Source organism: Ambystoma mexicanum, chromosome 9, assembly GCF_040938575.1.
Source record: "Ambystoma mexicanum isolate Mex_15411 chromosome 9, UKY_AmexF1_1, whole genome shotgun sequence".
Taxonomy (NCBI): domain Eukaryota; kingdom Metazoa; phylum Chordata; class Amphibia; order Caudata; family Ambystomatidae; genus Ambystoma; species Ambystoma mexicanum.
Genome location: NC_090931.1, coordinates 59,876,621 through 59,902,192, shown reverse-complemented (window position 1 = coordinate 59,902,192; position 25,572 = coordinate 59,876,621). Strand labels below are relative to the sequence as shown.

At 49.7% G+C, this 25,572-nt stretch overlaps 1 protein-coding gene across 3 annotated transcripts in view; it reads right to left on the bottom strand.

Annotated features, from left to right (window-relative positions):
• The window catches only part of PRDM10 (PR/SET domain 10), an 825,235-nt gene that overhangs the window by 542,805 nt on the left and 256,858 nt on the right, over positions 1 to 25,572 (bottom strand). The gene's annotated exons all lie outside the window — the stretch shown is intronic.

Here is a 25,572-nt window from a genome sequence, read left to right as displayed (position 1 = left end):
AGACAAAGTCTGTTTCGTCACAGCTTGCCCCAAACGCTTTCCAGCGTAACCAATAAAGAGTTGATCGTCCACTCTGACCCGGGACATGCGTGAAACATAAAAGCTTAAAGCTCTCCTAGGATCAAGCCTATGGAGCCTCTCCTCTTCCTTACCAGGATGCGGAAGAGGATAGAATGCCGGAAGAACAACCTTCTGGGCCAAATGAAATTCCGTCACTACCTTCGGAAGAAAAGAAGGACGAACTCTAAGGACAACCCTGTCCTTGTGAAATACAGTGAAGGGTGGCTTAACTGAAAGTGCCTGTAACTCACTCACTCTGCGAGCGGAAGTAACCGCAACTAAAAACACAGTTTTCAGAGTCAACAGCCTTAAAGGGCAAGAATGTAAAGGCTCAAACGGAGCACCCATAAGAAACTTAAGAACAAGGTTTAAATCCCAACCGGGCACCAGGAAAGGTGACGGAGGGAACACATTAGTGAGCCCTTTCAGAAACTGTGAAATTAAAGGGATTTTAAAGTAAGAACACTCTTCAGACGAGCGCTTAAAGATGGACAGCGCCGCCAGGTAACCTTTAATGGTATCCACTTGCAAGCCCCTGTGGGCCAAAGAAAGTAAAAAGGACAGAACCATGGGGATGTCACATGCAAAAGGATCCACATTCTGAACTCTGCACCAGTTGCAGAACTTACGCCAACGGCAACGGTACAGAGACTTTGTTGCTGGCCTTCGGGCCGAAAGCAACACCTCCATCACGTCTTCAGGGAGGTCCCAATCCCTATACCTCAACCTTTCAGAAGCCAAGCGTGAAGGTTGAGGGATCTGACCTCTGGATGGAGAACCTGACCCCCCTCCCGTGAGAGCAGATCGGTAGGGAAGACGACGCGGAGGGCAGATGGACAAGTCGAGAAGGTCCGGGTACAACGTCCTCCGAGCCCACGCCGGAGCAATGAGGATCATCCGGGAACCGAACTTCCGTAACCTCCGCAGCACTTGCAGGATGACGGGAACTGGAGGAAACGCGTACAGCAGCGGGAATGACCACTCCACCACAAACGCGTCTCCTAAGGCTCGTTTTGGAGGAAATTCCCACGAGCAAAACCTTTCGCACTTCCGGTTGACACTGGAGGCGAAGAGATCCACTTGAGGGGTCCCCCAAAGGGCGAAGATCTCCAGGAGAATCTCCTGAGCCAACTCCCACTCGTGAGAGATCGTGCTCTGCCTGCTCAGAGCGTCCGCCGTCACGTTTTCGTCTCCGGCCAGATGAACTGCCGAGATCGAAACTTCCTGCTGGATGGCCCAGAACTCGAGCTGCATCGCCTCCCTGCACAGAGGAAGTGACCCTGCCCCCCCCTTTTTGTTGAGTTAGTGCATGGCCACTGTGTTGTCCGTCAGGATCAGGACACTCTTTCCTCGCACAGTCGGCAGAAAAGCCTTCAGGGCTAGCCTGACGGCCCTCAGCTCCAACAGATTGATATGGAGTCTGGACTCCGACGGAGACCAACGACCGCTGACTATCAGCCCGTTGGCATGAGCTCCCCAACCCGTGAGGGATGCATCCGTCACGATCGTCACCTCCGGCCAGGGAAGCCAAAATGGAGCCCCCTTCATCAAGTTGCCTTCGACGGCCCACCACAGAAGGTCCCGGGCGACCGAGGGCGGCACCTGAACCGGGTCCGACATCCTGCCGGAGGACTGCGACCATTGCGTCTTGAGCGCCCACTGCAAAGATCTCATCCGCAGGCGAGCCTCTGGCACCAGAAGAATGCAGGATGCCATGAGGCCGAGCAACCTCAAGAACTCGAACGCTGGGAGCGTCTGGGCATGCTGAAACTTGTGCACCATCTGCTGAATGTGAAGAGCCCTCACCTGGGGAGGAAAACACTGCCCCAGGGAAGTGTCGAGCACTGCTCCGAAGTACTGGAGCCGCTGTGTTGGCGTCAAATGGGACTTCTTTAAATTGAGGGAGAAGCCCAGCCTGTGAAGGGAGTGGCAGGTGACGGACAGATGATCCAGGACTTGCTCGGGAGAGCTCCCCCTGATCAACCAATCGTCCAGGTAGGGGTAGACGTGAATCCCCCCTTGCCTGAGATGCGCTGCCACCACCACCATGAGCTTGGTGAAAACCCTCGGGCGGAGGTCAATCCGAACGGCAGGATCCGAAACTGAAAGTGCGAGTCGCCAACCGCGAACCTCAGGTACTTCTTGTGCTTGGGATGGATCGGCACATGGAAGTAAGCATCCTTGAGGTCGAGTGACACCAACCAGTCCTGAAGCTGAAGGGCCTGGAGGACTTGAGAGAGAGTCACCATCTTGAACTTGTCCTTCCTGAGGAGCTTGTTCAAACCGCGCAAGTCCATGATGGGTCTCAATCCCCCGTCTTTCTTCGAAATCAAAAAATAAGGGGAATACCATCCCTTGTTCCTCTCCGCTACAGGCACCAGTTCTATGGCGCCTTTCTCCAGCAGGCCTTGAATTTCCTGCGCAAGGAGCGGATCCGGACTCTGCAAAGAGAGGTTCCCCGGTGGATCGTCGCGAGGCCTGTGCCGAAAGGGAAGACAGTAGCCGTGGGTTATGATCTCCAGAACCCACACATCTAAAGTAATGGCTTGCCACTCTACAAGATGCTGCGCCAGCCTTCCCCCAACCGGCGAACCATGGGACATGGCCTCATGACTGAGTGGGAGCGGCTGCGGCGTTACCTGAAGGCAAAGAGGCAACTGCCCGAGCGGCCTTGGCACCACGGGTACCCTGTCGTCCACCTCTGGTACCCCTGCGTTGGCCTCTTTGACTGCCAGCTCCTCTCGCTTTACTGAAGGAGTAATAGCGAAAGGAACCACCCCTCCACTGCTGTCCCCAGGACGAAAAGGCAGAGGTTGGCGAACTGCAGCGCCCAACGACTTCGCTGCAGCTTTTGAGGTCTGCAACCTCTCAAGGCTCTCGTCAGCCTTGCTGCCAAAAAGGTGTTCACCGTCAAAGGGCATGTTGAGGAGCCGGGACTGCACATCAGGAGCAAACCCCGACTTCCCCAACCAGGCAAACCTGCGTGTTACGGTGCTCGCCGCCATGGACCTACTGACGCATTCAGCTAAGTCCAAACCCGACTGAACGGACTCACACATGGCATCCTTACCATCCTGGACCATAGCAAGGAAACCATCTCGTTCGTCCCCTTCGGGAATATGTTCAGCCGCTAATGCAACACAGTTCCACAGAGTGTGTGTGAAACGAGACAAGGCACAAATGGAGTTGGCTGCCTGAAGCGCCATACCACCAGAAGAAAACACTTTCTTCGCCCAGCCATCAAAACGTTTGTCGTCCCCATCAGGAGGGATGGTAGGGTACGACGCCTGCTTCGCCGGGGCCGTGGCCGCCTGCACCACCAAACTCTCCGGAGTGGGGTGCCTGGTCAAGTAGCAGGGGTCGCTACTGGCTGGACGGTATTTTCGCGACAAGGATCTGCCCACCGCCGGGAGACTCTCCGGAGCAGTCCAAGCCGCTGCCACCCTTCTCTGTAAAGCCATATGGAACGGCAGTACCGGATTAGTTGGGGGACCAACATCAAGGATGTCCGTCAGATCATCCTGCACAAACTCCCCTGGGGAAGCAGACCATCCCAAGTACACAGAAAGCCTAGCCATAAGGCGCCGGTACGAGGAATCAGCATGAGAGCCAGGCTCAGGCCTACAAAACTCCACCTCCGGAGAGGTGTCCAGTCCACTGGCATCATGCAGTGACTGTCTCAAATCGTCAAACTGACTATGGCCCGAGACAATTGCATCTGGAACCTGACTAGGAACCAGGCCATCAGAATCCTCATCCGCCTCTGAAATATAGTCCAGGTGGCGAAAAGAAGGCACCCGAGAGTGCTTGCTCTTAACCAGAGCCTTCCTAGGGTGTTCTCCCGTGCCACGGGGTACCTCCGACACGAAAGGCGTCGATGGCGTTGAGCGAATCGGCGCCGAGAGAACCGTTATCGGCGCCGAGAGGGTCGGCGTCGAGGAAATCGGCGTCGACGTCAGATGCAGCGCCTCCAGCATCGGCGGCGTCGACACAGCCCTCGAAGCCGGAGCCCTGAGCGTGTCCCTCGACGACCTGAGCGTCGACGGCTTCGACGACTTCCTCGGAGCCGGAGCCTCGAGAAAGCCTGTCGACGTCCTCGACGCCTCAGACGTCGATGTCTTCCTCGAAGACCTCACAGGTGCATGCGGTCTCGAACGCGTCGAGGACTGGGACCTGGAACGGGTACGTCGAGAACGAGTCTCCTTGTCCGAACGGGACCTTTCCCGTGACTCGTGCCGACCACTCTTGCGAGCGGTGTCTCTCGACCTCTAACGACCGACCCCACTCGGGGGCGCGGACGGCTTAGTACCCTGCGACTCAAGAATCGCCAGCATTTTCTTCCCGAAGGAAGCCCATTCCTCCGGCGTCGCACGGCTGGTGGGGTAAGCGACGTGCCGGGCAGAGTCCTCCGAAGAGGACCTGGAAGACGACCGGTGTCGGCGCTTCCGAGAATGCCTCGAAGAGGCTGAGGAGTGGCGAGACCGACTCCTAGAAGGAGACCCACGAGACTTCCGACGATGACGCGGAGAGTCACCCCTCGAATCATCCGTCGAAAGCCCCGCAGACTTCGACTTCCTGGGCTTGGACACCCGACCTACCGACAACTTCTTCTTACGTTCGCGTAAGGCTTTGGACGTGAGCGACTGGCAGTCGATACAGTCATCCGTGTCGTGGGCCTCCCCGAGGCACCAGAGGCAGGCGTCGTGCGAGTCCGTCACCGACATCTTGGACCCACACTCCCCGCACTTCTTGAAACCCGGACGCGGGGTCGAATACGAAGTAGAAGACATCTTCACACGAAGGATTTTCACAAAACGAACAGGTTCGAAGAACCGAGAAGAACAGAACTCCAAAGAGTGAAGGCGTTAACCGAGATTCACGAAGCAACACGTTTGCGGAAAAAACGGAACTGAGGCTACGGGCGTTGTGCGTCCTACTTATCACATCGGATGACGTCGGACGAGGCCCTCGACGACGGCGCATCAACGTCATCGACGCAGGACGCAGAAAAAAGTTTCCGAAGCAGCACAGCTGTGGTGATTACATGTCAGATATGGAATACGTCGGAGGACCCAATCCCCTCGAATAGGCACTCTTCAGAATCAACACAAGAACAGCTTCCTAAACCCAAGATGTTTTGGAGTCTTGTGCCCAAAAGTCACCAGTTCCAAAGTATAACTTCTTCAGGTTAGATTATATATAAAGAATGCAGTTGGCTGTGGTGGTGGTTACGGCAAGGTCCTAAGTTTACATACGATTTCAGTAACGATCAGGCGAGTACTCAACTAAATCAACATACACGGATAAGCCTAGGGAAATATCCCTAACCAAGGTTTCTCCACCAAAGGTCCGGTCAGAGTGGGTTGGGGTCAGGACTTTACACCCAATGTTAACCTAGGGAGGACAGGGCGGGCATAAACAGGAATGGTAATTTATCCCCAGCCACCTCCCCTCCACAACTCGGATTTTTCCAGATACCACTGTAGGTGTTCCGGAATCCATTGGGGACATAATCGTCTGTTCTTGGTCTGGATGAAGAAGGCACACGGGTCGCAGATGCAGAGGCCACTTTTGGCATCAGGAGTCTGTCACTGTGCACAGCAAATAGTTCCATACAGCTTCCACATGAAGACCCAAACAAAGAGAGATGAAGACTTCTGCTGGGCAGACCACCTTAAGACACCTCAGAGGATGGAAGGGGTGTTCCAACGAACGTCACCACGGTCAGGCGGCAACAGTAAATCATACCGTGGAGAACACAGATGCAGGCCCAGAACAGCTTCCCTTGGAGTGAGACGGCAAGGAGCAGGAGTGGTGTGGCATTAGCTGGAGATGTGCAAAGTTCCAAGGCTCTACTCGGAACGACAGAGGTTGCAGGGACATAGGCAGACGTTGGTACAGGGACACTTCTGATGGCTCAGATGGCACAGATTCTCAAGCAGATCGAGAAAGGCTGCGCCCACCTGTCCGTGGGTTGAAACACAGATAGTCTCTCAGTACTGACAGTCTTGGGCACTAGTCCGCTTCCCCATAGGGATGGTGAACAGGCAAGGGAAGTAAAGCATAAGGCTTTACTTACCTCCAAAATGTCAGGACAGGGTTAAAAACAAGCAAAAAGAAACACTTTACCATTGAAAGCCATGGAGGGAAAAGTGTATAAAGAAAAGTATAAAGAAAATCTTTCCTCACACTGGTCATACCAACGTCCACTCCCGTCTGCTGCTCCTGCAGAGTCCTACCGACCTGCTGGAATCAAATTTGAGTCATCTGTTTCCAGGGACCTCAGATCTCTGCATGAGAGTGGCCTAACCATTGCTGAAAGCTTTGAACCCACGAGCATCCTACAGCAAAGGCTACAGTGAGCCTAGTTGTCGAAACCCTTACCTGTGCTGATCTCTATTCCTTATTATACTTTGCACTTGTTAACTGTACTTCACACCAAGCCTGCTCCATCTGAGTTTAAGGGCCTCATTACGACCCAGGCGTTAAGGGTTAACGCCGTCGTTAACCCTTAACGCCTATTCTGATTTTAACGGCTGCTCTTAGCAGCCGTTAAAATCCATGGCGCTAACCTGCCATGATGCTAATTAGGCCACCGTAATTTACGGTGGCGTAATTAGCGCCTTCCCCACTCCCATTATGCCCTATGGGGCAAAAATGGGAATGGGGAAGGGAAAATGGGAAATGGGGATTTACCGCCCCACTCACCTTGGAATGGGGCGGTAAATCCGCCATCCAACATGGTGTAAACGTAGTTTACACCATGGTGGTAAAGTTGGCGCAATTAGCGCCTGGGTCGTAATGACCCCCTAAGTCTAAATTCCTAGCTAGGAATCCACTGAGAGTTTGGTCTAGAACTTAAGATTGCACCTTTAAGTTGTCCTCTCAGAGTTCCTCACCAGAATAGGCTCTGAAAAACCCTCTTAACATCTTACCCGAGGGGTCTCAAATTAGCACTCGCCAGAAAAGGGCTAATAGCCCAGAAACAGCTATCCTTACAACGGATTCACTCCTAACTGCATAAATAACTCGTTAACTTAAGGAAGCTTTTGTAGAACTCTGTTGAGGGATCTACAACCACTGACCTTAATGGGGCCGCTTACACACCGGACAAGAAAGGGAAGCCAAACCTCTCTTAAAGGCAAATAGTGTGGACAGAGCAACAAGGCTCAACTATTCGGTGGGGGTTGCATGCTGTCACAAAAGGTAAAATTATTTGACACACTGATCTCTAGAATACAAACCATACCAAATAAAATATATACCGTAATTAAGTCTAACAGGTGAAAATAAGCACCTATGGTAGAACACTTAGTATTATAGGATTGAGATCTATATATTGATAGAAATCTATATATGGGGCCTCATTACGAGTACGGCGCTGTGGGAACAAAGGGTGGTAATGCAGTTGTAACTCAGTTACCACTGTATTACTGCACCGCCTTACTACAACAATGCCATAGACAGATCCACACCCCATATCGAGGGCAGACGGGCTAATTGACATGTTAGGTGCTGCCAAGTTTATGAGTACCTTCAACCTCATGGCAGAGTACTGGCAGGTTAGCCTAACTGATCAAGCAAAAGAGGCGTCAGCATTTTCCACTTTAGAAGGGCACTGGCAGTTTACTGTTATGCCTTATGGGTTAAGACACACCCCTGCTACCTTGCTGAGGATGGTAAACCATGCACTATAAGGACTGGGAGACTTCAGCGTTGCCTACTTAGATGAGGTATGTGAGGGGTCAGATATGCGAGATGGACGCACAGGTAGAGTTTTCTCACAAGTTGCCCTTTTATTCAATAACAAGGGTTGAGACAAACACCTCTCTTTTGCTAGCCTAACAAGGATATCCCTACATAAACTATGGCTAAAGAAAACTGACCTAATGTTCAAAAGGTATCTGACTCTCACACTTATATGCATAACAAAATGATATAGGAATAGTTTGGCTGTTTTAAACTCCCCAAAATAACACACCATACATTCAAACTCAAAAGATTATGCAAAATAATGCGCTCAGAGTCGCACTGAATATCCCCAAAAGAGAGCATATATCAGATACGAGAAAGTACCACAGGTGGCTCTCTATACAGGACAAAATTGCCCTAAAAACTATTTGCCTCACTCATAAAGCGCTTAACCACCAAGCCCCCCCCACCTCACAGATAAGTTCACTTGGAAGGTATCCAATAGAACCACCAGATCTTCCAACACACCATGCCTGGTGGTGCCCAGATATAATCTAAAAAGAGCAGGAGGTTCCAGCTTCCCAGTATTAGCCGGCCAGCTTTGGAACTCTCTCCCACAGAATATCCAAACCATTCAGACCTTCAACAACTTCAGAAGTCAGGCTATCACCTGGATATTAAATAAACACAAAATAACAGTTCCTGATACCACTAATTAGTAGGTAATCGGCTCACATGACTGCTTTGACCCAATGTATAATATGTATTATGTTCAACTTATATATACTCACCATTGTAACTTTACTTGTATGTTCAAATGGTATTAATGCACACAATTGTCTATTCTATGCCTCTGTAACTATTACTATCACCAGCGCCCAATTACCTCCGGGTCAGGTGCGCGATACAAATAAAACAAACAAACAAACAAAAGTGAAAAACATTAATCCTTGCGGGTTGAATTCCATTTCCCTGGATCAATTCAGGATCCTCTGGAACAAAGTTCAGTTTCGAGAAAGTTCTGTTCAATAACAAAGTTCCACTCAATATAGGATACAAAGTCTTTTCCATTCAATATTTCATACACTTGGCAAAGGGACTATCCTCCTCCTTAATAAACCAAAAGTATTTTTCTTCAAACATAAATTCAGAATTCAAATACCAATGTATTTTTCTTCAAAGGTCGATCTCTTAAAATCATCTTCTTCCTGGTGTACTCGCCTGCCAGGACTAACTACAATTGGTCCCTTCCCTGCTTTACTCGCCTTCCAGGATACAATTCCTACTACTACAATGTGGTAAGGTTTGTTCCAAACTCCCCACCCTGGAATCATCAATGGGGAGATTTAAACCAACAGCTGCTTCTCTGGTTAGTCTTTTAACTTCTATCACAATTGGCTTACAACTTCTTCAACATGGACATTTAACAAAAAAAAGGATAATGATCCTCTTGCTGGTACACTTGCCCTAGGCAATGCAGGTTACAGTTCTCTACCCCTTGATCCATTCTTCAAGGAGGGCTTTGCTGCTGCGGTCTTTGATTTCTAGCTGTTCATCCTTTTGGCTGCTGACAATGCAGGTTATAATCCTCTCTCCCTGGATATCTTTTCCAAGGATTGTTGCTCCCGGGTTATATCTGCATTTCACTTTTGTTTTCTCTGGCAATGTGGGTTACAATGTTCCCTTATTTGGAATCCTTTGTTATGAGAGCTATGCCTGGTTTGCCTTAATTCAATAGTTCGGTATTAAAAAGAGTTACTATTACCTAGCAATCTCCTTTGGAGCGCCCCAGGGTGACCTGCTTCATGCCAACTCACTGGTATGCCTTGGTGTCTCCTTCTGACTCGCTGGTATTTCTGCTTCTGTTGTTTCGCTCTTCAGGACCTCCTCTGCGTCTGACAGCTCCTGTCGGCCGCCACTTGCACTGACCTTCAATGGAGCGTTTGCAGCTCTGTGCACTCTCCGGTTAAAATCCAACGCCGGAGAAGTTCACAGCGTGTAGAGAGCTTCTCTCTCACACAGGATCGCTGGCTTCAAAACCGCTGCACGCCCTCTGCATAACTGAGGAGTCCCAACCTCGGTCACATCTTCCACACAGCATCCTGCTGCCGCCACACCGACAAGTACAGCTTCTCCCTGCCGCTTCCTCCTCACCCGCACCTCAAAGTCCTTTAAATGTTTAAATGTCCCACTCAGGTGTTGGTCATTACAACAACTAGATTTCTACCTAGGTTTGAGCAGGCACTGCCAGATTGCTGCTACTTTTCAATATGCAGTTATTTATTGAATATATTTATTATTTGGTCCTGTTGCCAGACTACGCTCCACTTGCACGGAGTATGAAGCAAAGTAAGAAAAAAGAATTCTGGGTAGAGTCACCCAAACGACTGGAAGGACCCATGTGAAATCTCGCTCAAAGTTCATATACATTTCTTATATACATTCTCATACTATTCCTTGATTTCATTCTCAAGCAAGGGAGTTCTGTTATCCACTAAAGAGTTAGTGTACGCAAGATGCATTTGAAAATATTTATTCCATAGAAGGCCTATTGTATGAATGTCCAATGCATTTAGGTCCTTATGACTATCTTCAGGGACGATATCTCCTTTGATGGTTGGATCAACATATTTACCATGCTTCGTTTACTTTTCTAAGCACAGTTGGTGCATCTGACATACAATCAAGTATAACCATGTTTACCTTCCTGTCCTTACGATGAGTAAACTGGTTTTCATAGAGTAGTCTATCAAAGTCATACCTTCTTGTGTTCTTTCAATGGAATTTGCTTGGGGTTCCTGTCCTGGTGACCTGTATCAGATATAACTCTAATTAGGGAAAGTTCTTTAGAGAACTTCAATTCTGACAATAGCCCAAACATACTGTTTCTCTTACCGTCATGTCATCAACGCTGGCGCCATCTGCAGATGCGTATGGGGGCTCCAGACCTGAAAATGTACAGACATTACAAAAGCACCAACTGTGCTTAGAAAAGGAAACGACGCCTGGTAAATGTGTTGATACAATCAAGGAGATTGTAGTTAGAAAAACAGCCCTTTTTCTTAGAAACACTTACAACTTCTTTTATGTATTATTCCTTCTAGAAACTGTCCCTGAAGATCGTCATTAGGACAAAAAAGCATTGGACATTCATACAATAGGCCTTTTTTCTGTGGGATAAATATTTTCAAATACATTTTACGTACACAAACTCTTTGTGGATAACAGAACCCCCTTGCTTGACAATGAAAACAGGAATAGTATAAGAATGTATATAAGAAATGTATATGAACTTTGAGTGAGATTTCACACAGGTCCTTCCAGTCGTTTGGGTGCTCACAACAGTTTTCTAACTCTGGGTCCTTCTTCCTCGTCTCAGTACTAAGGAGCCTTGGAGTCCATAATGTTCTTGTTTGTTCTTTCTTTAATTATTCCAATCAGATTGCGAGGATTTACATTGAAGGGAGGGTTTTAAAGGAGTTTATATTCTTCCCTTAGATCCGAGATCTAAGCATTGGGTAGAATCATAACGACTGGAAGTTATATTAGCCTCCTGATCACCAATTTCATGTTTGTTAAAAGGGTCTTCGTACTTGGCACTTTGGGTAATTCTAGGAAAGGGACCTTTACAGTAACAACATGTCATTAGATATATAGGCATTAGGGAAATATCCCCCGAAGAGGATAAATATTGCGTCCCTCCTGAGTCACCACTTTCCACTGACAGCCGTCTCCTCCCATGTGATCCTCCTTTCTAATACCACCCACAGGGCTAGGATCAGGTAGCAGCCGTCTTTCCCTGGCCACATGGGAGGAGACATTAGGCTGGGGTTTTGGGGGATTCCACAGGATTCATCACACGTAGCAGTGTTCGGTCAGACCTGGGAAGACCAGACATCCCACCTGAAACAGGTGCTCAAAGCCATGCAGGAGGATGCTGTGACTATCAAGGCCTCCAAGTGCCAGAAAACACTGGGAACTGTGACTTAATTAGAAGGCCGTAGGTGGGAGTAAGAAACAGTGTTGACAGGCCCAAAACTACAGGGAAGTTGTGTTGGGACATCCCCATCACCCAGATTCAAGCGAGAGCCTTCCTGGGACACTCAGGCTATTCCAGGCCTTTTATCAATGGGTATAGGACACTTGCCCTTCGTCTCAATGAGGTCACCACCAAAGAGTTGCAGCAGAAGTTCACCTGGATCTCTGCCTGTCAGACATCCTTCCAGAGGATGAAGGATGACATGTGCTAGACCCCAGTTCTAAAGATCTGAGATTATGGGAAGGAATTCATTATCCAGAAAGAGGCCTGTGAATTTGGTATGGGTGCATTGTTAGGATAACTGAACTCAGAGGGGGTAGAACATTGTTGTGCTTACCTAAGTAGGCACTTGACCAAGCGAGAGTGCCAACTGGGCCACAATTGAAAGTGATGCATTTGCGGTGGTTTGGCCAGTACACAAGATAAAACCCTATATTTCTGGGCCTCACTTCACTCTCCAAACAAACCACAAACCTATGACCTATGGCCAGGCAGGGAGAGAATCTCAAGGTAATGCGTTGGGCCACATCCCAACAGAGATTGGACATGGACATCCAACACAAGCCTGGGTCACAGCACTTCAATGTAGAAGCTAAAAAGGCATCCTGATCTGCCGCACCTGTTCTCCTGTGGCACAGAGCAGGTTCAGTGGGCACAGGGGCCCTATTAACTGCAATGACAGCCCAGTCACTTCAGCAGAGGAGCTGAATTGAAGACATGTACCCCTGTTACATAACCACATAACTATGAGAGTCAATATCCTGGTGCAGTTGTAAACTTTAAATATAAGCCATACTCGAATTTAAGTTATTATGGCAGTACCTCTCATTATCCAAGTTACATCAAATTGGTATCATATGTGTAAGCACTGAGAGCACAACCCAGCTGTGGAAAGGTTATGTGAAATCTAGTCTGACAGCCAGGCCATGCCAACTTGCAAGCCAGGAAACTGAATGATTCAGCATCTCCTTTTGATACTTTGTGAGGTCTGGTAACAACGCTCGCCAGCAGATAGCTCCCCAGCAAGAGGTTTCCTGGGAAACAGGAATTAAAGGACGTGCCCATCCCAAAAAAAGTAGCCCCACACCAGGTTGCTGCATAACAAAAGGACCTCTGATGCTATTGACAAGGAAAGGGGTGGAGGTAGAATAAACAGAGGGAGCTCAGCATATTCGGAGGAAGATTCCACCACCTTGTTCCTCTCTATATTCTCCCTTCCTTCCTGTCCCCTCCACTTCCCTTTACACAAATCACTTTGGGGATAATGTCAGACAGCAAAGACCACTTGTCTCAAGAATAGGGATTGGACTCCCAAAAACAGGCTGGTTTTAGTCCAATCACCATTGGACCTTTACCTTTAAAAGAAGGGACTTCCAACTCTTTCTCCGATTCACTCTTTTAAAATAAAAAATGTATATGTTTATTTTAAACCAAGGCAGGACAATTTACAAACAACATTGCATAAAGATTTTACACCTATGTGACAATTCGCTTTAGCTTATATTCTTCCACCCTCCACCCCCCCCCCCCGGACCCCAGACTCCCTCCCTCCGTTCCCTCACTCAGCGGAGCCGTCCACCGCCTTCGCCCTTCAGGCAGGCTCTTGTTCATTCAGGGCCCATTCAGTGTTGAGCGGTTTAAATGTCAAGGCCGGGAATCGCTGATCGTAGTCCAGCACTGGGGCCCAGACATTGTGGAAGCGATGCAAGACCTCGCCGCGGTCACTTTTTCCGCGATCAGGATGTCCCATAGTTTTCCCCACCAGTGGGCCATGCATGGGCCATCCGGGGACTTCCAGAAGCGGGCCAGCACTGTTTTGCCGGCCAGGAGGCATTGCGTTACTAGTTTCGCTCTGTTTCCGGAGTGGGGGTAGATCCCAGGGGTTGGGACCACCAGAAGGACCATTTCGGGATCCATGGGGAGTGTCATCCCGGTAATTTGTTTGATAGTCACCAGGCATTGTTCCCAGAATTGCTGGATCTTTGGGAAAGTCCACCACATGTGGAAAAAGGAGCCAGGTTGGGGGCATCCTCTCCAGCAGGAGGGGTCCACCCATGGGTTCATGTGGTGTAGTCTAAGAGGGGGGTAGTACCATCGCAGCATGAGCTTGTATGCGCATTCTTTATTGGTTACACAGGTAGATGAGGAGTGGGTACGTGTCCAGATGTCCACCCAGGTTTGGTCGTCAATCAGGTGGCCCAGGTCGACCTACCATTGGGCCATGCATCACGTTCTTGCGCTTAGGAAGTCCCCCAGGAAGCATCTGTACAGGGTTGAGATACTGCTCCGGAACGATAGGTCCTTCAGCGTCAGCTCAAGGGGAGTAAGGGGTCGAGTGGCAGCCCGGAGGGTCTGGGGGTGCGAGCAGGTAAATCTGTCTCTTTCCAGTAGTTGGAGCACTGTCTTACATTGTTCAAAGGTGCGGGGTGTGTTCCCGGCGTATAGCTGTTCCAGGGTCTCGTGGCCGCCGTCAATCCAGTTCTGGAAGTTTCGGGGGTTCGTCCCCGGCGAGAAGTTTGGGTTATGAAGATTGGAGAGAGTGGGCTTTGTCCCCTTGGAATTCCTTTTTGTTTCAGGGCCCAGTGCCATGAGCTTAGTGTGTGTTTGGTAGTTAGCAGGCGAGTCTTCCAGTGTTCTCTCAGGGAGGGCTGGATATGTGGGAGGAATCGCAGGGGCGAGCGGTAATTGAGCTTGCTCCAATTCCACCCATCCAGGGCGGTCTGTGATGGTCTGCCAAGTATGGATGTGTGCTAGCTGTGCTGCTGACCTATAGGCCCGGAGATCGGGGACCCCCGGTGCCCCCAGTCTAGAGTTGCCAAGCAAAGTGTTGTGGGGGATTCTGGCTTTCTTGCCTCTCCATGTGAACTTCAGCATTTTCTTCTGCAGCCCCTGGAGAGCCGGCTCTGGGATGGTCACTGCGAGGGAGGAGCAGGCGTAGAGGAATCGCGGAAGCAGGTTCATTTTGGCGGCTGTGATCTGACCCATTAATGAGATTTACTGAGTGGACCAACGCTTCAGGTCTCCTTCCAGTTCTCGGAATAATCTGGGGAAGTTTGCCTGGTATGTGTCTTTTGGGTTTGCTATAATATGGACTCCCAAGTAGGGGATGGCTTGTTTCTTCCACCTGATCGGGCATAGCCTGATTAGTGCCTCTTGTTCCTCCCGGTGGAGGCCAACACCCAGGCCCACTGACTTAGAGAAGTCGACGGCGAAGCCGGTGACCATCCCGAAGTTAGCTATTTCTGCCAGGGCGTGTTTAGCTGAAGAGTTGGGTTCTGAGAGCATCAGAAGAACGTCGTAAGCATGTAATGCAGTTTTGTGTTGCGATGGCCCTACTTGGGGACCCTTAATGAGCTTGCTCCGTCTGATTCTTTGGGCAAAAGGCTCCATTGTTAGCGCGAAGAGAAGGAGTGATAGTGGGCAGCCCTGTCTTGTCCCACAGGTCATGGGAATCGGGGTTGATAGGGAGCCATTGATCCTCTGGAGGGTCTTAGGAGATTTATAGTTGGCCATTATCATGGATTGGAAGGTGGGACCAAAGCCAAAGGCCTCTAGGGTGAGTTTCATGTATGACCAGTCAACCCTGTCGAATGCTTCGGTAGCATCTAGAGCCATCAGTGCAAGGCCCGGGGAGTTTCGGTGTGCGATGTCTACCAGGTTCAGCGTTCTCCGGATGTTGTCCCCTGCCGGTCTGTTCAGGATAAAGTCTGTTTGATCGGGGTGGATTAAGGTCGGAAAAATGTGCGACAGCCGGTTGGCCAGGATCTTGGAATAAACGTTTGCGTCTATATTCAGCAGGGCAATTGGCCTGTATGAAGCTGGGTCTCTCGGGTCTTTCCCTGGCTTAGGGAGGAGGATTGTTGTGGACTCCTGCATTGAATGAGTTGAAGAGTGTCACCATAGGGGAGGGGGGGGGTGGGGGATCAGTTGGGATTTGAATACTTTGTAAAATCTCGAGGAGAAGCCGTCTAGGCCCAGGGCCCGTGTTTTCAGGGCTTTAATAGCTTCATCGACCTCCTCGTCTGTGATCGGTGCTTCTAGGCTCTCTCTCCTTGCGGCGGGCAGGTGTGGCAGGGATGCCCCCCATAGGTATTCCTCCTGTTTGGATCGGTCCCGTGAAGGTGCAGTCATCACTTGGGTTAGGTGGTCCATTGCCAGCCGTTGTTTATCTGACTGAGATTAATGCATCCTTCCTTGTGGGTCGCAGAGCCCTGTGATGGTGTTGGTTTGTCTGGTTTCGGCCAGTTTGGCTAGTAATAGCTTGTTAGCTTTGTTGTTCTTGGCATAGTAGAATTGCCTAGTCTTGGCCATAAACTGCGCAGTATGTTCGGCGTAGTGGGCCTCTAATTTCTTTCTAGCTGTGCGGATGGCTCGTTGGGTCCTGGGGGACCAACCCTTCTTTTTTTTGGGCATCCTCTGCTGTTTGTAGTTCCTCTTCGAGGGCTTGCTGGGTTTGTCGGCGGTTCCGGGGGAATGCCACCCCTTGTGCTATCAGGGCTCCTCTGATCACCGCTTTCATTGCATCCCAATTGTTTGCAGGGGAAGTGTCTGTAGCTAGGTTTTCCTCAAGGAAGCTTTTAATAGTAGTTGCTATCCTGTCTCTAACCAGCATGTCGTTGAGGATCGGGTCGTAGAGCGACCATCTGCATGTGGGGTTGGTTCTGGGGTCCTGGGTTCGGAGCTCCATGATTATTGGTGCGTGGTCCGATAAGATTATCGGGCCGATGGAGACTTCATTAGCGTAAGGGAGGGTTTGGGGCGAGGTCAGAAGGAGGTCAATCCTTGAGAAGGTTCGATGGACATGGGAGAAAAAGGAGAAGTCCCTCTCGGTGGGATGGAGCACCCGCCAGGAGTCCACCACTTCCAGGGTTCTGAATAGGCGTAAGAGGCTAAGGGCCTGGGTGAAGTCTCCCGGGGAGGGGGGGGTGAGATTTATCTTTGGTGGGGTCTGGCACTCCATTGAAGTCCCCCCATTATTGTCTGGCCTTCTGTGAAGCCCGAGAGTGAGGCGCCCAGAGAATCGTAGAAGCTTGCTTGTCCCGAGTTGGGCGCATATACTGAGACAAAGGTGTATAGATCTCCCAGTAAGAGGCATTTAACTGCCATGAAGCATCCCTCTGGGCACGATAATGAGTCCAAGATCTGGGGATTTAGGTCTTTCCTAAAGAGGATCGCCGTGCCTCCCTTCTTAGATCCCCTGGAGGCGAGGAATTGATGTGGATATAAATGGGATCGTAGGCGCCCAAAGTCTGCTGGGAGGTGGTGAGTTTCTTGGGAGCATTGCCACCCCGGCTTCTTCATCTTGTAGTTTCTGTAGGAACGATGTGCGTTTAGAGGGGGAGTTCAGCCCGTTTACAATGACTCTCGCAAAATGTTATGTCTGATGCTCACAGGCCCGTGACCCAGCTGTGTCGGGCTCCGGCGGGAGGGGGCTGGAGGAGAGATAGTTAGTCGCCATTATAGGTGGAGGTTAAGTGTGTGTTGTCCTGTTCTTGGGGTTTTAACAGAGGCCCCCAACGGGAGGACAATTTTTTAACTGGCGGGGTGGTCGGCATTGTGAGTGCGGCCAGACCCCTGGCCAACAGGGCCAATTGAGTCATTGAATTAACTTGGTTTTCCAAAGACAGAGGTGGAACGTACCTTGGAATGGGCATGGGAGAAGCCCGCCGTGTTGAGAAGTAATAATCGTCAGCTGTGTCGGAAGTAGCGAGTCATTGTAAGGGAAGGCAGGGCGCCTAGTTTGACTATGCGGTGCTGGTTCATGTGGTGTGGCCTGAGTGCCCTTTACCTCCTCCTGTTGTGTCGGGAAGCTCTTGACCATGAGGACCGTCTAGGCTGTGGGGAGTGGGCACATTCCCGGCTCCCTGACGCTTCCGAGACCTCTGAGGTGGCCTCCTTGGGGGTGGATGGGTGCATGATCTTGCTGGCATCTTCCAGATGGCTAATGCTCCTCAGAGTACCGTTATATGAGAATTGTAGGGCTGTTGGAAAAAACCATCTATACCGGACCTGACGTTCTTGAAGGAAGAGGGTTAAGGGTCAGAGAGCTTTTCTCCTCTGGAGAGTTAAGAGAGAGAGATCTTGGTAGATCTGGATAGGCGTGCCCTGAGAGCTCATCTTTTGAGCGGCTGATGATGGAGATGGCCTACTTCGTGGAGAAAAAGTGGACCCTGGTGATGACATCTGGAGGGAGGTCTGATTCTACCCCCCGGCGCAGGCGCAGTCTGTGAGTGCGGTCTAGCAATAATAGGGATTTGTCCAGTTGTGGGAGAAGGGCTTGGAAGAAGTCCTCCACATATTCTGTGAGTTGTTTGTCCGGGACTGAGGACGGAATACCTCAAATCCGAAGATTGTTGCAGCGGGCCCTATTTTCCAAGTCTTCTTGCTTGAACTTAAGGATTTCGCACTTATCTTGAAGGGCCCTGAGTGTTTGTTGGATGTCGCCCAGCGTGGTTGCTTGTTCCTTGGAGCGGTCTTCAATCTCCCCCAGCCTCTGTTCCACCTCAGTTACTCTGTTGTCGGTTTGTTCTAGTTTGGTGGAGAGTTCTGTCATGCAGGAGCTGAATTCGGCTTTAATGTCTGCCATGAATGCTAATATGTCCGCTCTGGTGGCTGGGGGATCACCCTCCTTTTGATGGTCTTGCAAGGTGGGCTTGGCAGTGTCAGGTTTTTTCCCCCTGTCTGGGGCTGTAAGCATGATGGCTATGTCCGCGTTCTTGCTTGCTTTTGTTTGTTTGGACATGGTGCCAGGTTGTGGGGCAGGAGTTATATTAGGGCGATAAGATTGCTTTCCGCCTTGGAGGCGCTGCTTTAGGCTGGGGAGTGTTGGTTCTGGAGTCCGACAGCGATGGTCTCTCAAGAATCGAAGATGGAATTTAAGTGAGGAGGTGGGCCGGGGCGCCCAAAGAAGTGAGGGTCCGAGGGACGTGTTGATTCTTAAGAGCTAGCCTCGGTGCACAACCGCCTGGGCCTGGGACTGGGAGCTCCGCTAATGGCCTGGATGACCTGAGAAGTTAGGGCAACCGTCTGGTGGCTCCAATTGCGTTTGGCGTAGGGTGGCTGTGAGTTCTTGCCATAGTAGTGGTGCTGGTTGGAGGGGTTCAGTATTCCTGGAAGGCGCAGCCGGGTTCCTATTGCCGCCCAGGTGGAAGACACCACAGGATGAGGTGATAGTGGCGCGGGACCTCCAAATCCGATGAGGGAAGGGGGAAGGCAGGTCCTCCACTTCTTTGTTTGGGGAAGAGGCACTGGCTGGGAGGGTGCAGGCCTTGTGTTGCGCTGGTATCTACTGGCGTGGATCAGCGAGGAGAGGGAGAGCCAGGTTCCACTGCGCCTTTAGCCAAGGGAGAGGGGCCAGGAGGGAGATGGGCCGGGGCGCCCCTGGATTTGGGCCTGAATGCTGGGTGCAGGGTAGCACTTTCCAGTGCGGTGCGTCTTGTGGCAGAAGATTCCAAGGGCCACCGGGGGTGGGGGAAGGCGAGGGGGAGCTGGAAGGAGCTGGTCCCTCCGCCTGTAGCTCCACCACCGGGAGAGGACTGCGATCCCCCGCCGGCAGGGGCTCAGGCAAGAGTGCTTCGGCCCCCACCCCCTCGCAGGACCCACCTGGTTGTGTGCCCTCCGCTCTGACTCCAATGCAGGGGCTGGGTCTTCCCCCAGAAGAGGGGCCATGCCTCGCGCCGCCTCCTATGTAGGCGTTGGAGCCGGAGCTGAATCTTTGCTCCGAGAAGGAGCCGTGCCCTGCGGAGGCCACAGGCCTCGGTCGGAAGGAGTCACGGGGAACTCCCTAGCCCAGCGGGGGGCACCGCAGGCCCCGCCGAGCACCACACCCGAGGCCGGGGTTGCAGCAGGAGCTGCGCGGGGTGATGCGTGGGCGCCTCACTCCTGGAGCCGGCCCGATGCAGTAGCCGCATGCTCCCTGGAAGTTCCGGGTCCCCAGATCAGGATCGCTGGGGCTGGGCGGCTGTCTTGGGGGACCACAAGTGCTGGGGCCGCCCCAGGGACCCTCCATGCTATCCCCAGATTCAAGAGGTGAGGGCGCCCACCATTTTGGATTTTCGTGGCCGTCTGGGGCTGCAGGAAAGCAGTAGGATAGTCAGGTGCACGAAGAGCGTTATGCTCTCATCTTTGGTCCCTCGGTGCCCTGGGAGGTCCGACGGCCCTGGGTGTTAGAGCCCCGGCAGGATCACAGGAAGCCACATCTTTTTGATGTTACAGTGGGCTTCTTACGGCTGGCATCAGGGGAGCAGCCACATTGATGGCGCTCCAAGCCACGCCCCCCCTCCGATTCACTCTTGAACAAACACCATTGGACCTATGTTGGGAGAATTGATGTTATAAAGCCCTCCATCAGTGAGTTGAAGATCCGAGTGTCCCAGGCAGAGGTGAGCTACATTCCCTACCCACATTAAGGGCATATTGGGGGTGGCCTGCTGATGGAATAAGACATGCAACACTGCCAGTCACACTACTGCCCAGGACCACATTGTGGTAAAGGACCCCAGAAAGTATGCACCAGCCTCCCTTGCATTGGGAGACCGAGAACAAGGACTACAGTTGTCTCCGAGACAACATAGTGGGACATAGATCACCTGAGAGCAAAGAAAGCCATGGTTTGTCTTTTTGACATCAAATCGCTGCAAGCTGCTAACCAAACCTGTTCGACCCTGTCGAGCCACCAGGACCCTTGGGAGCAGCCTTTGACACTTGACCGGTCATCGAGCCGCTAACTTGCAAGCTGTCAGATTGGCATCATGGAAGCAGATAGACAACAGATTCAAAGTAGAACAAAAGCCATTATTAATGAAAATGTCAGGCTTCAGTAAGGCCGTACTTGCCCTATGTGAAGGTGGGATTTCCCTACCTAAAGAAACAAAGGAAAGTCTGCGTCAATATGTTAAACTGAAAAGTCTGTCTGTGTCCAAAACCTGTACTTGCCTTCTCAACGAATACAAAACAATGTGCTGGGATGTCAACCACAAACTAAACAGTGTTCCAAAGGTAAAATTCAGAGCCATTTCCAGCTCAAGCTTATTCTTCAGCTTCTTTTCCCCAAAAGTCAATACGTTTTTCACAATGTTCAGTTTACCTTCTTTCGGACTTGAAGCAGTAAAGTTCCACTCTTTTGTAAAGATCAGGAGGCTCTACCTCAAGTTCAAATAAGCAATAAAGTTCAACACTTTTGTAAAGGTCAAAATGCCCTTCCTTAAGTTTAATAAGCAATTTCAGGGCAACACGTCTCAGGGTTCCCTTCCCCAAAATCAATATCAAAAGGCAACACCAAAAGAAGTCTCTTGGAGGTTTATTTTTGTATTTTAGCAATTATTTGCAACTTAGGGTTCCCTTCCCCAAGTCTGGTATACACCAAAGGTTGCTTTATTTCTTCTGCCACAGTAAACTTCCTTGTTAGCATATAAGGGTTCTCCGGTCTTGGCGCATTGTTAGACCACAGGGTCCACCCATTACAGGTTACGCAACCAGGAACTTCCAGGTTTCCTGCAGTAATTCAATATTCAGCCAAGCAAGTAGTTTCTCCAATGGTGCTCCACAACGAGAAAATACAAGTGGTTTCTCACCCTTCTTGTCCACTTTGCTCTCAGAGTCATTCATTCAACTTGGTTTACATAATCACTTTGAGTTCATTGTTTTACAAATGCGGGTTTTGCTTATTTCATTCAGTTCAATATTCAAAAAGTGCAGGCTTGTATTTCTCATTCAATTCAGTATTCAAAAAATGTAATTTAGTTTTCTTCATTCAATTTGGTGTTCCCAAAATGCTGTTTTGTTTGATTCATTCAATTTGTTAATCAACAGATGCAACTTTGCTTCCTTCGTTCACTGCTGTTGTTCAAGAAAGGCAACTTTACATGTTTCATTCAGTTTCGGTATTCAATAAAGATAACGTTAAGTGTTTTCATTCAGTGCAGCATTCAATTAAGGTAACGTTATCTTTGCCATTCAGTTCGGTATGCAATAAATGCAACTTTGCCTGTTGCCGCAAACCGCTATTACCTTCACGGTCCCTTGGAGCACCTCGGTTGTTCCAGTGTCCCAGACACTTAATCGGGGCTTAGCAGCTCCGCTCCTGTTAACGGCTTCTCCTGGAGCGGGAAAACCTCTTCGCTGGGTGGTTTGCTCTGCACTCTCAGGCTCTCAGACAAAGCTACGCCTCTGCATCTCGGCAGCGCTTGCTGTCAGCCTTCCCTTCTGTGGGAGCTCCTTCCTGTACGATCACACCAAGGTTTTGGTTGGCTCCTCAGTGTCTCTGCTTCCGCACTGCTCCTTGTCCTGCCTCTTGCTCTTTCTCTGCTCCTCCATTGTGGTTCAGCCTTCCACCCTTTATACACCTGTAGTCCATTAATGGCCAGCAGGTGTATACCATTAACCATTATTGCCTGTCCCCGATTACCTGGACATGCCTGACCTTCATGTATCTTCTTTGTCCCAGTACCAAAGTGGTGAGAGGAAATGGTATTCATTATTATCACTTGCTTCTTCCTCGTCTTAGTACCATAATGGAGAAAACGTGCATTATCCATCATTCTAAAAGGTTCTTCCATGTCTAAGTACTATTAGATACCCCAAGATGGGACTAAGGGTGAACTACTTTATAGTGACCTAAAAAGGTGGGGAGAGGGTTAAACTGATTATCATAAGGACAAGGGTGATACTGTGTTTTGACCACAGTACCCTATTCCCAGTTTGTCTCTCTCTAACACTTCGGGGATGATAGTATCAGCTGCTATTTTCAGAGATCAGGGAACATGGTGCACAATATCCCATAACTACTTCTGGGATAGATATTCCCTCCTGAAAGGAGGATGTGGTATACTGTGTCTTACCTAAGGGTATCCCATCGTCAATCCCCAAGGACCCTCTATCCAGGTTGTCCCCCCTCACTTGTCCACCCCCAGGGGAAGGATCCAAAAGCTATGCCTTTCCCTGGCCACCTGCACGGAGGATCCCGGGTGAGTAAATGTGAGAAATTCCTCACAATGTTCATACAAGTTTGAAGCCGCACAGTACCAGCTGAGCGTGACGTTGCATCGGCTCGATCTTGAAGGTCCTCACTGCACCCGCTGCGCTCGTACCGCCTTTCAAACCACCAGCATCTTTGCTGCCGATCTTTACCGACAGTGGAACTGACCCTGTTGGATTCTCCAACAGCAACCATCAAACACTGCATTGACCCACTCGACTCAAACTGTGGATACAGTCACCAGCATCTTCGCCATGAAACTGACTGCCGAACCAACTCTGTTTGCCCTTGCGACCAACCATTCCCCAAGCATAGCTTTGAACCGCAATAAACTGCATCAACAGTACTTGTTTTGCCATTGTCGAACCACAAAGACCAGTGAAATGTATTATTGACTGTTAACTTACCATCTTGGTCCATCTTTGTGCCGTGAATACTAGCTAGGTCACTTTGAATCCCTGTTCACACCAGAGCATATCCTTTTTTAAATCATTACTAATGATGGCCTTTCTCCCCTGGTTTCATTTCCCAGAGAACTACATCTTTCTATCTTTGCACATTCTCTGTTCTTTCCATGGGGTGGGCTTCGCATAGTGTTTTTCTATTTAGTTATTATTGCAGCGGGTGTGTTTAATTTAAGTATATATTTTTATAGAAACTTGATTGGACATTTCCTTTATTTTGTACGGTTATACTTTGCTGCATGGTTTGCTATGGAATCACAGTGAAACCCCTCTTCCCTCGGCCCATGTTCCCCAAAAAAGGCGAAGTAGGTATATCTCTAACTGTGTCTGTATTACCTTTATGATTGGGATCACTCGTCTTGTATTGGCATCCTGTCAGGCTCACTGACTATCGCCGTTCTTCAGTTTTCATGGAAAGTCTTATCTCAGACACAGATAGCCCGCCGTCCTAGTATGCATTGCCCCCCACACCAAGATGGCTGCCACCATCCACAACATAGGCAAACAGGAATTACATCAATCAGCAGCTATTCAGGACATTTTCACTGGGCAGACAAGATGCAGCTATGTTTCTCAATGATACGCAAGTGCTAAGCAGACGCGTCCTGTGTTTAATAGCCTGTTTTCCTTGTTTCTTCCTATTCCTTCTTTTAAAACAAAGAAGGAATAGGAAGAAACAAGGAAAAGAGCCTTGTCCCATCTTCGGGAGTCAGTTTACTCCCTTCTTCCTCGATTCCTATTCAGTCTTCGTCCCACTTACTGCTACTCTTCCTGAGACTCTTTTGCAGTTCTTGGTTTCCTCATCCGGTCTCCTGAATCTTCTGTCCACTCCACCTAGGCTGTGGGCACACTGTGGAATTCCCTGCTCAAATCTCCAGCCAAAACACTGAACGACTAAGCAACTAACCATCTTGGGTTTTTTTCACCACTCTGCAAGGTTTCCCCAACGTTTTACTTTATCTTGGGTGCCAGCTGTTATGGTGTGTTTCCATCCATCCTTGGGCAGTGTGGAGTCCATGAGGGACCGGGCTTCCTTTTGTGACCTGCCTGCCAGGTTTCACTGCAACCAGGTAATGCCTCATTGTAACACTTCTTTTGTAGATGTGTCAGGACAGAGCAAGCAGTTTTCTACTCACCCTTATGCTCCTGTGGGGCAGAAGTAATTTTGTCACAAAATACCATCAGTCTTAGTCAGCAGGTAATTAAGACAGATCATGGGAATTGTAGACCACAAATTCCCGAGAGCCAAAGGTTGCAGACCCCTGGCATAGGCATAATAAGAATGGAGAAGGGGACAACGGTGGAGAATTGGGTGGTGTGCAACTAAACAACGATACCTCTCCACCAAACCTCACCAAGTTGAGCAAGACCAACCCTAAAGCGCCAAGGTTATGACCCAGCTGGGTAGATGGTCCTTGCTGCCGAAAAAGAGCGGCAAGAATCCCTGGAAGGCAGTGATCCAGAGAAACCCGAAAACCTGTGGCCTAAAAAGATGATTACGGCCAAAGTGAGCCCCTCTTGGTTAAGTATGAAGAGCAACAACACCCTTCTTATGGATGGAACCCTTCTTATTTGCATTATCTTTTGTTGGGACTCAGAAACTTCGAGACACACCACTTTGCACCCATCACTTAGCTTGCATTGCTTGTGTTGGAAATTTGAGACACATATCGTTCCATTTAGGACTCCCCTTGGTACAAGGGGGAGTCCCTGATTCTGTTGATCCCATTTTTGAGAGAGACTGGCCCTCCCCTCATATCTGGATACTCACAGCACCAATCCTGATACTTATTAGTTGGTACCATCCTGACACTTATTTCTTGAGATATACCATCACCCCGACGTGCCACATTGTACATTGTATTTTGCAGAGGAACCCTTAAAGTGTATCGGGTCTGGTCTCAGTTCTGGAGCACAGCAGCAGTCTTATCTGGACTGTCACAGCATGTATTCTATTGTGTACTTTTTTTCAAATACATTTTTACCCTGTATTATAAGAGGAACGCCTAAGGAAAAAGAGGAACACAATTGCATATGATCTCACAAACAAATAGAGAGATCGAGAGAGAAAAAAAAACAGAGCAGGAGAGAGGGGGGGGGGGGAGACAGAGAAACATCACAAGGTAAACTAGAAGGCAGAGTAGTTGGAGGAACTGATCACTATATATGGAGAAAGTTGGACGAGAAGAAAGTAAATAGCAGGAACACAAGATTCAGAGAACAAGGAGATGATCACTGGAAGGAAAAGGTCTTGCGCGTATATATACAAAAGTGACTCCCTATGTTTTTAGGGTTTCATGCAATGCTGAAAGAATCCCAAGAATCCCACTGGAGTTGTCTTG